This window comes from Aquarana catesbeiana, linkage group LG06, assembly GCF_042186555.1.
Source record: "Aquarana catesbeiana isolate 2022-GZ linkage group LG06, ASM4218655v1, whole genome shotgun sequence".
NCBI lineage: Eukaryota > Metazoa > Chordata > Amphibia > Anura > Ranidae > Aquarana > Aquarana catesbeiana.
The window spans coordinates 239,053,588-239,068,864 of NC_133329.1; positions in this window are offsets into that span (position 1 = coordinate 239,053,588).

Genomic DNA, 15,277 nt, shown 5'->3' on the forward strand with positions numbered 1-15,277 from the left:
TCAAAACGCTGGGCATCCTCCTAGAGCATGTACCCAACACTGTGGTCAAACAGTTTGGGGGAATCCTCAGGGCATGATGGTGGTGCTAGGGAAGGAGTGACTGATGCCACTGAGCCGAGGGAAGAGGCCGTGTTGGCAGCTGCTTTGCCAGATAAAGCACCATAAGTCTGGGTGAGAGAGGATGAGGAGGATGAGGACGGCTCAGTCATCCACTCTACCCAGAATTTCGCATGTTGCGGCTCAACACAGCCAGCTGCCGAAAAAAAGGACAAGCGTGTCCCACGGCCACATGCTGATGAGGATGCACCGTCTCCATGACCAGCACTGTTGCCTCTAGACATAAAGCCTACTTGCCCTCTTTTATTGGCTTGTTACTGTCTGCCTCTCCTTGTTGGCCTTCCAGACATACTAATGACCTGCAGTGAGATGTAGCTGCACAAAGCTGGGATGTGTATATATACTGATACTGTGGATAGCAGAATCAACTGCCTGCCTGTAGTATTATTAGTATGAGAACACCAGCAATTATCTTCAGGTAGCTTTAGGTGCACACTGTGCAGAGGACGCAGTACACTAACTGTAAATACTGTAGTTGCCTGCCTGTGGTATTATTAAGGAGCAGAAGAACACCACCAATTGTCTTCAGGTAGTTTTAGGTGCACACTGTGCAGAGGACACAGTACACTAACTGTAAATACTGTAGGTGCCTGCCTATGGTATTAATCTGAGCAGAACAACAGAAATTGTCTTCAGGTAGCTTTAAGTGCACACTGTGCAGAGGACGCAGTACACTAACTGTAAATACTGTAGCTGCCTGCCTGTGGTATTAATAGGATCAGAAGAACACTACCAATTTTCTTCAGGTAGCTTTAGGTGCACACTGTGCAGAGGACGCAGTACACTAACTGTAAATACTGTAGCTGCCTGCCTGTGGTATTAATAGGAGCAGAACAACAGCAATTGTGTTCAGGTAGATTTAGGTGCACACTGTGCAGAGGGCGCAACACACTAACTGTAAATACTGTAGCTGCCTGCCTGTGGTATTAATAGGATCAGAAGAACACCACCAATTTTATTCAGATAGCTTTAGGTGCACACTGTGCAGAGGACACAGTACACTAACTGTAAATACTGTAGCTGCCTGTCTGTGGTATTAATAGGATCAGAAGAACACCACCAATTTTATTCAGGTAGCTTTAGGTGCACACTGTGCAGAGGATACAGTACACTAACTGTAAACACTGAAGCTTCCTGCCTGTGGTATTAATAGGAGCAGAACAACAGCAATTGTCTTCAGGTAGCTTCAGGTGCACACTGTGCAGAGGATGCATTACACTAACTTGTAAATACTGCAGCTGCCTGCGGTACTAATAGGATCAGAAGAACACCACCAATTTTCTTCAGGTAGCTTTAGGTGCACACTGTGCAGAGGACACAGTACACTAACTGTAAATACTGTAGCTGCCTGTCTGTGGTATTAATAGGATCAGAAGAACACCACCAATTTTATTCAGGTAGCTTTAGGTGCACACTGTGCAGAGGATACAGTACACTAACTGTAAATACTGTAGCTTCCTGCCTGTGGTATTAATAGGAGCAGAACAACAGCAATTGTCTTCAGGTAGCTTCAGGTGCACACTGTGCAGAGGATGCACTACACTAACTTATAAATACTGCAGCTGCCTGTGGTACTAATAGGATCAGAAGAACACCACCAGTTTTCTTCAGGTAGCTTTAGGTGCACACTGTGCAGAGGACACAGTACACTAACTGTAAATACTGTAGCTGCCTGTCTGTGGTATTAATAGGATCAGAATAACACCACCAATTTTATTCAGGTAGCTTTAGGTACACACTGTGCAGAGGACACAGTACACTAACTGTAAATACTGTAGCTGCCTGTCTGTGGTATTAATAGGATCAGAACAACACCAATTTTCTTCAGGTAGCTTTGGTATTAATAGGAGCAGAACAACAGCAATTGTGTTCAGGTAGATTTAGGTGCACACTGTGCAGAGGACGCAACACACTAACTGTAAATACTGTAGCTGCCTGCCTGTGGTATTAATAGGATCAGAAGAACACCACCAATTTTATTCAGATAGCTTTAAGTGCACACTGTGCAGAGGACACAGTACACTAACTGTAAATACTGTAGCTTCCTGCCTGTGGTATTAATAGGAGCAGAACAACAGCAATTGTCTTCAGGTAGCTTCAGGTGCACACTGTGCAGAAGATGCATTACACTAACTTGTAAATACTGCAGCTGCCTGCGGTACTAATAGGATCAGAAGAACACCACCAATTTTCTTCAGGTAGCTTTAGGTGCACACTGTCCAGAGGACACAGTACACTAACTGTAAATACTCTAGCTGCCTGTCTGTGGTATTAATAGGATCAGAAGAACACCACCAATTTTATTCAGGTAGCTTTAGGTGCACACTGTGCAGAGGATACAGTACACTAACTGTAAATACTGTAGCTTCCTGCCTGTGGTATTAATAGGAGCAGAACAACAGCAATTGTCTTCAGGTAGCTTCAGGTGCACACTGTGCAGAGGATGCACTACACTAACTTGTAAATACTGCAGCTGCCTGTGGTACTAATAGGATCAGAAGAACACCACTAGTTTTCTTCAGGTAGCTTTAGGTGCACACTGTGCAGAGGACACAGTACACTAACTGTAAATACTGTAGCTGCCTGTCTGTGGTATTAATAGGATCAGAATAACACCACCAATTTTATTCAGGTAGCTTTACTTACACACTGTGCAGAGGACAGAGTACACTAACTGTAAATACTGTAGCTGCCTGTCTGTGGTATTAATAGGATCAGAACAACACCAATTTTCTTCAGGTAGCTTTGGTATTAATAGGAGCAGAACAACAGCAATTGTGTTCAGGTAGATTTAGGTGCACACTGTGCAGAGGACGCAACACACTAACTGTAAATACTGTAGCTGCCTGCCTGTGGTATTAATAGGATCAGAAGAACACCACCAATTTTATTCAGATAGCTTTAGGTGCACACTGTGCAGAGGACACAGTACACTAACTGTAAATACTGTAGCTTCCTGCCTGTGGTATTAATAGGAGCAGAACAACAGCAATTGTCTTTAGGTAGCTTCAGGTGCACACTGTGCAGAAGATGCATTACACTAACTTGTAAATACTGCAGCTGCCTGCGGTACTAATAGGATCAGAAGAACACCACCAATTTTCTTCAGGTAGCTTTAGGTGCACACTGTGCAGAGGACACAGTACACTAACTGTAAATACTGTAGCTGCCTGTCTGTGGTATTAATAGGATCAGAAGAACACCACCAATTTTATTCAGGTAGCTTTAGGTGCACACTGTGCAGAGGATACAGTACACTAACTGTAAATACTGTAGCTTCCTGCCTGTGGTATTAATAGGAGCAGAACAACAGCAATTGTCTTCAGGTAGCTTCAGGTGCACACTGTGCAGAGGATGCACTACACTAACTTGTAAATACTGCAGCTGCCTGTGGTACTAATAGGATCAGAAGAACACCACCAGTTTTCTTCAGGTAGCTTTAGGTGCACACTGTGCAGAGGACACAGTACACTAACTGTAAATACTGTAGCTGCCTGTCTGTGGTATTAATAGGATCAGAATAACACCACCAATTTTATTCAGGTAGCTTTACTTACACACTGTGCAGAGGACACACTACACTAACTGTAAATACTGTAGCTGCCTGTCTGTGGTATTAATAGGATCAGAACAACACCAATTTTCTTCAGGTAGCTTTGGTATTAATAGGAGCAGAACAACAGCAATTGTCTTTAGGTAGTTTTAGGTCAACACTGTGCAGAGGACGCACTACACTAACTTGTAAATACTGCAGCTGTCTGCGGTACTAATAGGATCAGAAGAACACAACCAATTTTCTTCAGGTAGCTTTAGGTGCACACTGTGCAGAGGACACACTACACTAAATTGTAAATACTACAGCTGCCTGTGGTACTAATAGGATCAGAAGAACACCACCAATTTTCTTCAGGTAGCTTTAGGTGCACACTGTGCAGAGGACGCACTACTCTAACCTGTAAATACTGTAGCTGCCTGTGGTACTAATAGGATCAGAAGAACACCACCAATTTTCTTCAGGTAGCTTCAGGTGCACACTGTGCAGAGGATGCACTACACTAACTTGTAAATACTGCAGCTGCCTGTGGTACTAATAGGATCAGAAGAACACCACCAGTTTTCTTCAGGTAGCTTTAGGTGCACACTGTGCAGAGGACACAGTACACTAACTGTAAATACTGTAGCTGCCTGTCTGTGGTATTAATAGGATCAGAATAACACCACCAATTTTATTCAGGTAGCTTTACTTACACACTGTGCAGAGGACACAGTACACTAACTGTAAATACTGTAGCTGCCTGTCTGTGGTATTAATAGGATCAGAACAACACCAATTTTCTTCAGGTAGCTTTGGTATTAATAGGAGCAGAACAACAGCAATTGTCTTTAGGTAGTTTTAGGTCAACACTGTGCAGAGGACGCACTACACTAACTTGTAAATACTGCAGCTGTCTGCGGTACTAATAGGATCAGAAGAACACAACCAATTTTCTTCAGGTAGCTTTAGGTGCACACTGTGCAGAGGACACACTACACTAAATTGTAAATACTACAGCTGCCTGTGGTACTAATAGGATCAGAAGAACACCACCAATTTTCTTCAGGTAGCTTTAGGTGCACACTGTGCAGAGGACGCACTACTCTAACCTGTAAATACTGTAGCTGCCTGCGGTACTAATAGGATCAGAAGAACACCACCAATTTTCTTCAGGTAGCTTTAGGCGCACACTGTGCAGAGGACACACTACACTAACTTGTAAATACTGCAGCTGCCTGCGGTACTAATAGGATCAGAAGAATACCACCAATTTTCTTCAGGTAGCTTTAGGTGCACACTGTGCAGAGGACGCACTACACTAACTTGTAAATACTACAGCTGCCTGTGGTACTAATAGGATCAGAAGAACACCCCCAATTTTCTTCAGGTAGCTATAGGTGCACACTGTGCAGAGGACGCACTACACTAACTTGTAAATACTACAGCTGCCTGCGGTACTAATAGGATCAGAAGAACACCCCCAATTTTCTTCAGGTAGCTTTAGGTGCACACTGTGCAGAGGACGCACTACACTAACTTGTAAATACTTTAGCTGCCTGCGGTACTAATAGGATCAGAAGAACATAACCAATTTTCTTCAGGTAGCTTTAGGTGCACACTGTGCAGAAAACGTACTACACTAACTTGTAAATACTACAGCTGCCTGCGGTACTAATAGGATCAAAAGAACATCACCAATTTTCTTCAGGTAGCTTTAGGTGCACACTGTGCAGAGGACGCACTACACTAACTGTAAATACTGTAGCTAATAGGACTAATAGGATCAGAAGAACAAAACAAATAATCTGTTGTGCCTAATGATAAATTAAAAAACAAAGCTGCTGACACTAATTGCTGGGTACAATAAACAAAATATGGGTAAAGGGTGTAGCGCTCAAAACATAATATTAAAAAAATGTGATGTTCATTGTTCAAAGTTCATCTCTAAAAATAGAATGCTGGAAGACAATAAGAACAAAGTCCACCCAGGAAAAGAAAAAATCAAGATCCTCCGTGGAGATGCAGGAAAAGTAGTACAGATCCCATCACTTTCACCCAATATGACTGATCCTTACTATCAGTGTATGGGTTATACACATATAATGCGATCTAGTGATGGCAAGGGAACGATTCTTCCAATTTAAACAGCAATTCTCTGCAAATGCAATCCAAAGCATTCCTTCTCCCAAGAGACCAAACAGACAGAAAGAAAACCTTTCCTCTCAGCAGGATCTAAGGCCAGGTAGATTCCAAGGCTCAGGCCATGGCTCGGTATACATATCAATGCAGAAAATAGAAAAAGAACGCTCATTGCCCAGACATCCAAAGAAGGGTTATTTATTAAGCAAAGAGTAAAATAAATGAACCTCACATTTGGTAAAGGTTTAACAGGCACAATAGAAAGAAGCGACCAGCGCTTCTGTTCAAGGTAACCACTGTACCTCCGTCCGTCCGTGTTCTACGTCACACGTCCCATGACTCCACCCAACGTTTCGTCATCAACATGCATCTTCAGGGGCGTGGTTATGATGTGCAACAATGCTTATTTATATAGGACAGATAGGTCTGACGGGCGGAAGTATTATGTGTTCCATACGCCGGAAGTAAAAACCACCAACAATCAGAAACCACCCATCACAGGAAGTTCGAGTATGGAAATGAAAATATAATATGTTCCATGGGAAAAAAAAGTTAAAAAACTGGGAACAAATATAAGATCACTAAAATCAGTTGTCCATTAACAATAGGAAACCGAAAATGGTTAAGGGGAAAAGGACGGAAGTGGCGTTTAATCATAAAATATGAAATGGACAAAAACGGACTAAAGGAACAGCGGCACCTTGTGGTTAAATAACAGTAAAAGCATCTATGTATGTTCAAACGGACAAAATATAATGAAAAATATAATATTCAGAAAAAGTCTACAGGTTCTAATACTAAAAAATAAACGCAAAAAATATATATATAAAGAAAAGAAAGAAAAGTATAAAAAATTCTTATTTTTCAATCAAGAAAAAGAGAATATTTGGTGTGTAAAAAAAATATAAAGAAGACATTGATATATTATATCATAGCCCAAATGTAACAATGGAACAAGGATAATCCCTCATAAGTAAAAATGTCTAATGTCAATTAGATGATCTGTATCTATGCAATAGCCACAAAAAGGGATACTCAATGATAATGCACGGTATATCATGGTCAGAAAAAAAAGGGTGGAGAACCAGTAAGCTCTAACTGTTATTTATAAAAGCATTTTATAAATTTTTCTGGGTCTGGGCAACATTGCCAGTACTAGGACGGCCATGTCCCTGACAAGGCCCTGTTTTTTCCATCTTTTTTCCTCATGATTTATGCTGCTGATTGGATGTCAGAGTGGTGTCGGTGTGAGGACTACAAACTCTTGTCAGCCCTATCCAGTTTGAGGTTACCTGCCAGCAGTTGTCCCTAGGGTGAGGTATCCATCATCCATCCTGTCTGATGTGGACGCAGGTACACACCATTGTACCACAAAGGTTCCAGTTGGAGAGTCCGTTGGAGACGACTGTTTGATGCCTGTTTGACTCACCGCCGTACAGCTTGTGTCCACACTTTAGGGTAAGAGTATCCATTCTCTCTGTTGTCCCATATACACACCTGTGGTTACTGCATGGAGTAGTCTGCTTCCTCATATTTGTCAACATCAGAAGAAACATCTTTCAAAATATTTTTTCTGAATAGACTATACAGCACCACAAAGAGGAGCTCTTAGACGTGCTCTTTGTTTACCACAGATTTATTATCATTTTTATTTTTAGTTTGTATATCACTTGCACATGTTTTTCTCAGGATTTTCTCATGCGTTTATGTTACACACATATGAGTCTTCTTGTCAGTATTTATGCACATATTACTCTCAGTGTTTATTTGTATACCACTATTTTCACTATCTTTGATTCACTAGTTAAACGTTCACTCCCATAGGTGATCCTGGGGGTCCGAGGTTCCAAAAGCGCTGCATTTTATATTTCTTTTATGTTCCCCCAGCTGCAGCATACTGCCAGGTTTGCTCCAGTGGCGAGGAGGGAGGGGATGATGAGGTTACTGACTCTACGTTGGTGCCAGATAGAAGAGAGGAGGAGGAGGCACATCTCAAACGAGGCAGGATGCCCTCCAGGGGCCAGCTTAAGGGCAGGCAACTGACTGCATCACACCGCAGAGCTCCTCATGTGCAGGGCGCTGCTGACTGTGTGTTTTTCTAAAAGTTCTTTGGTGTGGCCCTTTCATGTGCAGCAGATCGCACCATTGCTGTTTGCAACATATGTCTGAACCGTATCAAGCGTGGCCAAAACAGCAGCCGCTTGGGCACCACATGCTTGACCAAACATATGTCAAGCTCCCATGCAGTCCATTGGCAACAGTACACTTCACGACCGGCCACTGTATATATACGTCATTTTTTTAAAGATGGATATCTCGGTAACGGCAGCAGCTGCTGCCACAACCGAGGTATCCATCTTTAGGGCCGGCGTTTCTGTACACGATAATGGTGGTCTCTGCAGCGGGTTCACCGCGAGATCACCGTTATCGGCGGCGGGAGAGGTGCCACCCCCCCTCCCGCCGCTCTCCTGCGCCCTCCGCAGCTTACCGGAGCCGTCGGTAGCGGTGGAGGAGATCGGGACCTGTCACCGCTGAGGTACTGAGACGAGTGAGGCCAAGATGGCCCCCACCCGTCTCTATACCATGTGACGGCCGGAGCGACGTCATTACGTCGGCTCCGCCTACTTCTCTTAAAGGCACAATTTTTTTTGTGTCATTTTTTTAAACGACTTTTTACCCGCATATGAAAACGGTGGTCAAACCACACATGTGAGGTATCGCCACAACCGGTAGAGCGAGAGCAATAATTCTAGCCCTAGACCTCCTCTGTAACACAAAACATGCAACCTGTAGAATTTTTTTAAACGTTGCCTATGGAGATTTTTAAGGGTAAAAGTTTGACGCTATTCCACGAGCGGGCGCAATTTTGAAGCGTGACATGTTGGGTATCAATTTACTTGGTGTAACATTATCTTTCATAATATAAAAAAAAATTGGGCTAACTTTACTGTTGTCTTATTTTTTTATTCAAAAAAGTGAATTTTTTCCAAAAAAAATGCGCTTATAAGACCGCTGCACAAATACGGTGGAAAAAAAAGTATTGCAATGACCGCCATTTTATTCTCTAGGGTGTTAGAAAAAAAACAATATATAATGTTTGGGGGTTCTAAGTAATTTTCTAGCAAAAAAACCTGTTTTAAACATGTAAACACCTAAAATCCAAAACGAGGCTGGTCTTTAAGTGGTTAAAAGACCCACATTAAAGAACAAGGTGGACCTCTCCTTGCTCCTCATCAGCTGGGATCTCCAACCCCACTATACCTTCAGTCCTCACAGAGACCTGCACTGAGAGGAATGAAGGTGTAGAATTAGGTGTCCCAAGCACTTCCGGGCAATCTGCTAGTGGTACACAAACATCCGATTGTAGCAGGCAAATTTACCTACCCCAGTTGCTAAACCAGCAAAATAAATTTGGTCCCAGCCATCCACATACTCAGCGGCTGAATGCTAGTTTGGCTAAATTGCTAGAACTCCAACTGCTGCCTTTTCAGCTGGTAGACTCTGCCCCCTTTCGAGAATTTGTGTAATGTGCGGTACCTCAGTGGCAGGTTCCCAAACGCCAATTTTTTTCTCGGAAGGCCATTCCAGCTCTCTACCGACATGTGGAAGGCAATGTTTTGGCCTCATTGGACAGGGCGGTCAGCGGTAAGGTACATATTACCGCTGACTCATGGTCCAGCAGGCATGGACAAGGAGGTTACCTTTCTTTCACGGCACACTGAGTAACCCTGCTGGCAGCTGGGAAGGATGCAGGACAGGGTGCAGTATTGTTGGAGCTTGTTCCGCCACCACACCTCCAAAATGCTGGTAATGGTGATTCTACCACACCTCTCTCCTCCACCCCCTCCTCTTCTTCTTCCTCTATGGCCTCTTCCTGTGCAGATTTTTCCTCGAAACCAGCGGTGCTCCATAGGCGTGCTAGGGGCTATGCAAGCACTCAGGCAAAAAGATGCCATGTGGTGCTTGAGTTGGTCTGCTTAGGGGACAAGAGCCACACTGGGGCTGAGATTCTGGCAGCTCTGCAGGGGCAGGCTCAGAGGTGGTTGACGCCACGCCAGATTCAGCCAGGAATGGTGGTTTGCGACAATGGCACCAACCTCCTCTCCACCCTTCGACAGGAACACTTCACCCATGTTCCCTGTTTGGCTCACGTCCTTAATTTGGTGGTGCAGCAGTTCTTGTGCAGGTACCCGGTCTTACAAGATCTCCTGAGGCAGGCCAGGAAAGTCTGTAGGCATTTCCGCCACTCATATAATGACAGTGCTCAGCTGGCTGACCTCCAAAAGGAATGCAACCTGCCCAAGAACCGCCTCATCTGTGACATGCCCACCAGGTGGATCTCAAGGTTGGCAATGCTGCAGCAGCTGCACACACAGCAGAAGGCCATCAATGACTACCTGTGCGAGTATGGCACTAGGACAGGGTCAGGGGAGCTTGGCTTTTTTTCCCCTCACCAGTGGCTCATGATCAAGGATGTATGCACTGTCCTGTCACCATTTGAGGAGGTCACAAGGATGGTGAGCAGTGACAGTGCATGCATCAGTGATACTGTACCTCTTGTCTACCTGTTTGAGCACACGCTTTGTGAAATAATGGACAGGGCACTTGAGGCAGAACAGAGGGAGGAAGAGGAGGACTTCCTCGCCTCTCAAGGCCCCCTTTATCCAGACAGTGTTCCTGCGTGCCCGCCGATCACACAGGAAGAGGAGAAGAGGGAGGATTGTGTCAGCATGGAGGTGGAGCCTGGCACTCAGCATCAGCAGCAGTCTTCAAGGGATCGTTTCCAGTTCTCAGAAACCTATGGACTTGTACATGGCTGGCAGGAGGTGGCTGCGAATCAGGCCTTCCTTAGTGACCCAGAGGACACTGGACCGAATGCCTCAGCAAACCTACGCTGCATGCGAAAGGACCCTCGGATTCGTGGTATCAAGGAGAGGGATCAGTACTGGCTGACAACCCTTCATTATCCACCTTACAAGAGTAAGGTGGCGGAACTTATCCAGCCATCGCAGAGGGAGCAGAGGATGAAACATCTTCGGGAGGCCTTGCAGAAAGGTTTGTGCAATGTGTTTCCGGAGCCTGGGAGGTTACAATTTCCTGGTACTCCTGGACAATGTGTTGCTGAGGCTTCGGTCAGTCACAGAAGATGGCCATCTGACCGATGCATTCAGACAATTTTTTAGTCTGCAGCCCCAAGGTCTGATCGGTTCCAGCAACCATCGCCAGTGTCTGTTGTACATGGTGCAGGAATACCTAGGGGCAAGATCAGACTTGGAGACCTTACCAACTGAAAATCCACTGGGTTACTGGGCCTTGAGGATGGATCACTGGCCAGAGCTTGCACAATATGGAATTGAGCTACTGGCCTGTCGGAACGCACATTCAGTGCCGCTGGAGGCTTTGTAACCGATCACAGAATGCACCTGTCCACCGACTTGGTTGATCGGCTTACCTTCATAAAAATGAATCAGTCTTGGATCACCAGCTACCAAGCACCTGATGTTGATGTAACCGACTAATTTTTTTATGAATGTGAGATCCCTTGAAGACTGCCTATGCTGATGTTGAGTGACTATCCTGTTATGCTGAGTGACTATTGTATTCTCCTCAATGTTCATGTTGATAGCTTCTAAGAACATTTTTGGTTCTGGGCACCACCACCACTGCCTAAGGCCCAATTTTTCTGCCCCTGTTTAACAGGGGCGTGTAATTACAATTTTTGATCAAATATTTAACAGCAGGGCTCGTTCCTGCGCTCAACAAGAGTATCTGTGAGGGGTTGCAATGTTGTGGCACCACCACCACTGTGTAAGGCCCAATTTTTATGCCCCTGTTTAACCACTTTAGCCCCGGACCATTATGCTGCCTAAGGACCAGAGGACTTTTTCCAATTTGGCACTGCGTCGCTTTAACTGCTAATTGCGCGGTCATGCAATGCTGTACCCAAACGAAATTTGCATCCTTTTCTTCCCACAAATAGAGCTTTCTTTTGATGGTATTTGATCACCCCTGCCGTTTTTATTTTTTGCGCTATAAACGGAAAAAGACCGAAAATTTTGAAAAAAAATTATATTTTCTACTTTTTGTTATTAAAAAAATCCAATAAACTCAATTTTAGTCATACATTTAGGCCAAAATGTATTCGGCCACATGTCTTTGGTAAAAAAAATGTCAATAAGCATATATTTATTGGTTTGCGCAAAAGTTATAGCGTCTACAAACTAGGGTACATTTTCTGGAATTTACACAGCTCATAGTTTATGACTGCCTATGTCATTTCTTGAGGTGCTAAAATGGCAGGGCAGTAAACCCTCCCCCAAATGACCCCATTTTGGAAAGTAGACACCCCAAGAAAATTGCAGAGAGGCATGTTGAACCCATTGAATATTTATTTTTTTTGATTGAATAATGACAAAAAAAAAAATATTACTAAATGATATATTGCTCACACAGGCCATGGGCCTATGTGGAATTGCACCCCAAAATACATTCAGCTGCTTCTCCTGAGTACGGGGATTTTTTTTGGGAGCCTAGCCGCGTACGGGGCCCCGAAAACCAATCACCACCTTCAGGATTTCTGTGGGCGTAAATTTTTGATTTCACTCCTCACTACCTATCACAGTTTTGAAGGCCATAAAATGCCCAGATGGCACAACACCCCCCCAAATGACCCCATTTTGGAAAGTAGACACCCCAAGCTATTTGCTGAGAGGCATGTTGAGTCCATGGAATATTTTATATTTTGATACAAGTTGCGGGAAAGTGACAATTTTTTTTTTTTTTTTTTGCACAAAGTTGTCACTAAATAATATATTGCTCACACAGGCCATGGGCATATGTGGAATTGCACCCCAAAATACATTTAGCTGCTTCTCCTGAGTATGGGGATACCACATGTGTGGGACTTTTTGGGAGCCTAGCCGCGTATGGGGCCCCAAAAACCAATCACCGCCTTCAGGATTTCTAAGGGTGTAAATTTTTGATTTCACTCTTCACTGCCTATCACAGTTTCGGAGGCCATGGAATGCCCAGGTGGCACAAACCCCCCCCCAAATGACCCCATTTTGGAAAGTAGACACCCCAAGCTATTTGCTGAGAGGCATTGTGAGTATTTTGCAGCTCTCATCTGTTTTTGAAAATGAAGAAAGACAAGAAAAAAGTTTTTTTTTCTTTTTTCAATTTTCAAAACTTTGTGACAAAAAGTGAGGTCAATAAGCATATATTTATTGGTTTGCGCAAAAGTTATAGCGTCTACAAACTAGGGTACATTTTCTGGAATTTACACAGCTTATAGTTTATGACTGCCTATGTCATTTCTTGAGGTGCTAAAATGGCAGGGCAGTACAAAACCCCCCCAAATGACCCCATTTTGGAAAGTAGACACCCCAAGAAAATTGCGGAGAGGCATGTTGAACCCATTGAATATTTATTTTTTTTGTCCCAAGTGATTGAATAATGACAAAAAAAAAATATTTACAAAAAGTTGTCACTAAATGATATATTGCTCACACAGGCCATGGGCCTATGTGGAATTGCACCCCAAAATACATTCAGCTGCTTCTCCTGAGTATGGGGATATCACATGTGTGGGACTTTTTGGGAGCCTAGCCGCGTACGGGGCCCCGAAAACCAATCACCGCCTTCAGGATTTCTAAGGGTGTAAATTTTTGATTTCACTCTTCACTGCCTATCATAGTTTCGGAGGCCATAAAATGCACAGATGGCACAAACTCCCCCAAATGACCCCATTTTGGAAAGTAGACACCCCAAGCTATTTGCTGAGAGGCATGTTGAGTCCATGGAATATTTTATATTTTGACACAAGTTGCGGGAAAATGACAATTTTTTTTTTTTTTTTGCACAAAGTTGTCACTAAATAATATATTGCTCACACAGGCCATGGGCATATGTGGAATTGCACCCCAAAATACATTTAGCTGCTTCTCCTGAGTATGGGGATACCACATGTGTGGGACTTTTTGGGAGCCTAGCCGCGTATGGGGCCCCAAAAACCAATCACCGCCTTCAGGATTTCTAAGGGTGTAAATTTTTGATTTCACTCTTCACTGCCTATCACAGTTTCGGAGGCCATGGAATGCCCAGGTGGCACAAACCCCCCCCAAATGACCCCATTTTGTAAAGTAGACACCCCAAGCTATTTGCTGAGAGGCATTGTGAGTATTTTGCAGCTCTCATCTGTTTTTGAAAATGAAGAAAGACAAGAAAAAAGTTTTTTTTTTCTTTTTTCAATTTTCAAAACTTTGTGACAAAAAGTGAGGTCAATAAGCATATATTTATTGGTTTGCGCAAAAGTTATAGCGTCTACAAACTAGGGTACATTTTCTGGAATTTACACAGCTTATAGTTTATGACTGCCTATGTCATTTCTTGAGGTGCTAAAATGGCAGGGCAGTACAAAACCCCCCCAAATGACCCCATTTTGGAAAGTAGACACCCCAAGAAAATTGCGGAGAGGCATGTTGAACCCATTGAATATTTATTTTTTTTGTCCCAAGTGATTGAATAATGACAAAAAAAAAAATATTTACAAAAAGTTGTCACTAAATGATATATTGCTCACACAGGCCATGGGCCTATGTGGAATTGCACCCCAAAATACATTCAGCTGCTTCTCCTGAGTATGGGGATATCACATGTGTGGGACTTTTTGGGAGCCTAGCCGCGTACGGGGCCCCGAAAACCAATCACCGCCTTCAGGATTTCTAAGGGTGTAAATTTTTGATTTCACTCTTCACTGCCTATCATAGTTTCGAAGGCCATAAAATGCACAGATGGCACAAACTCCCCCAAATGACCCCATTTTGGAAAGTAGACACCCCAAGCTATTTGCTGAGAGGCATGTTGAGTCCATGGAATATTTTATATTTTGACACAAGTTGCGGGAAAATGACAATTTTTTTTTTTTTTTTGCACAAAGTTGTCACTAAATAATATATTGCTCACACAGGCCATGGGCATATGTGGAATTGCACCCCAAAATACATTTAGCTGCTTCTCCTGAGTATGGAGATACCACATGTGTGGGACTTTTTGGGAGCCTAGCCGCGTACGGGGCCCCGAAAACCAATCACCGCCTTCAGGATTTCTAAGGGTGTAAATTTTTGATTTCACTCTTCACTGCCTATCACAGTTTCGGAGGCCATAAAATGCCCAGATGGCACAAAACCCCCCCAAATGACCCCATTTTGGAAAGTAGACACCCCAAGCTATTTGCTGAGAGGCATGTTGAGTCCATGGAATATTTTATATTTTGACACAAGTTGCGGGAAAGTGACAATTTTTTTTTGCACAAAGTTGTCACTAAATAATATATTGCTCACACAGGCCATGGGCATATGTGGAATTGCACCCCAAAATACATTTAGCTGCTTCTCCTGAGTATGGGGATACCACATGTGTGGGACTTTTTGGGAGCCTAGCCGCGTATGGGGCCCCAAAAACCAATCACCGCCTTCAGGATTTCTA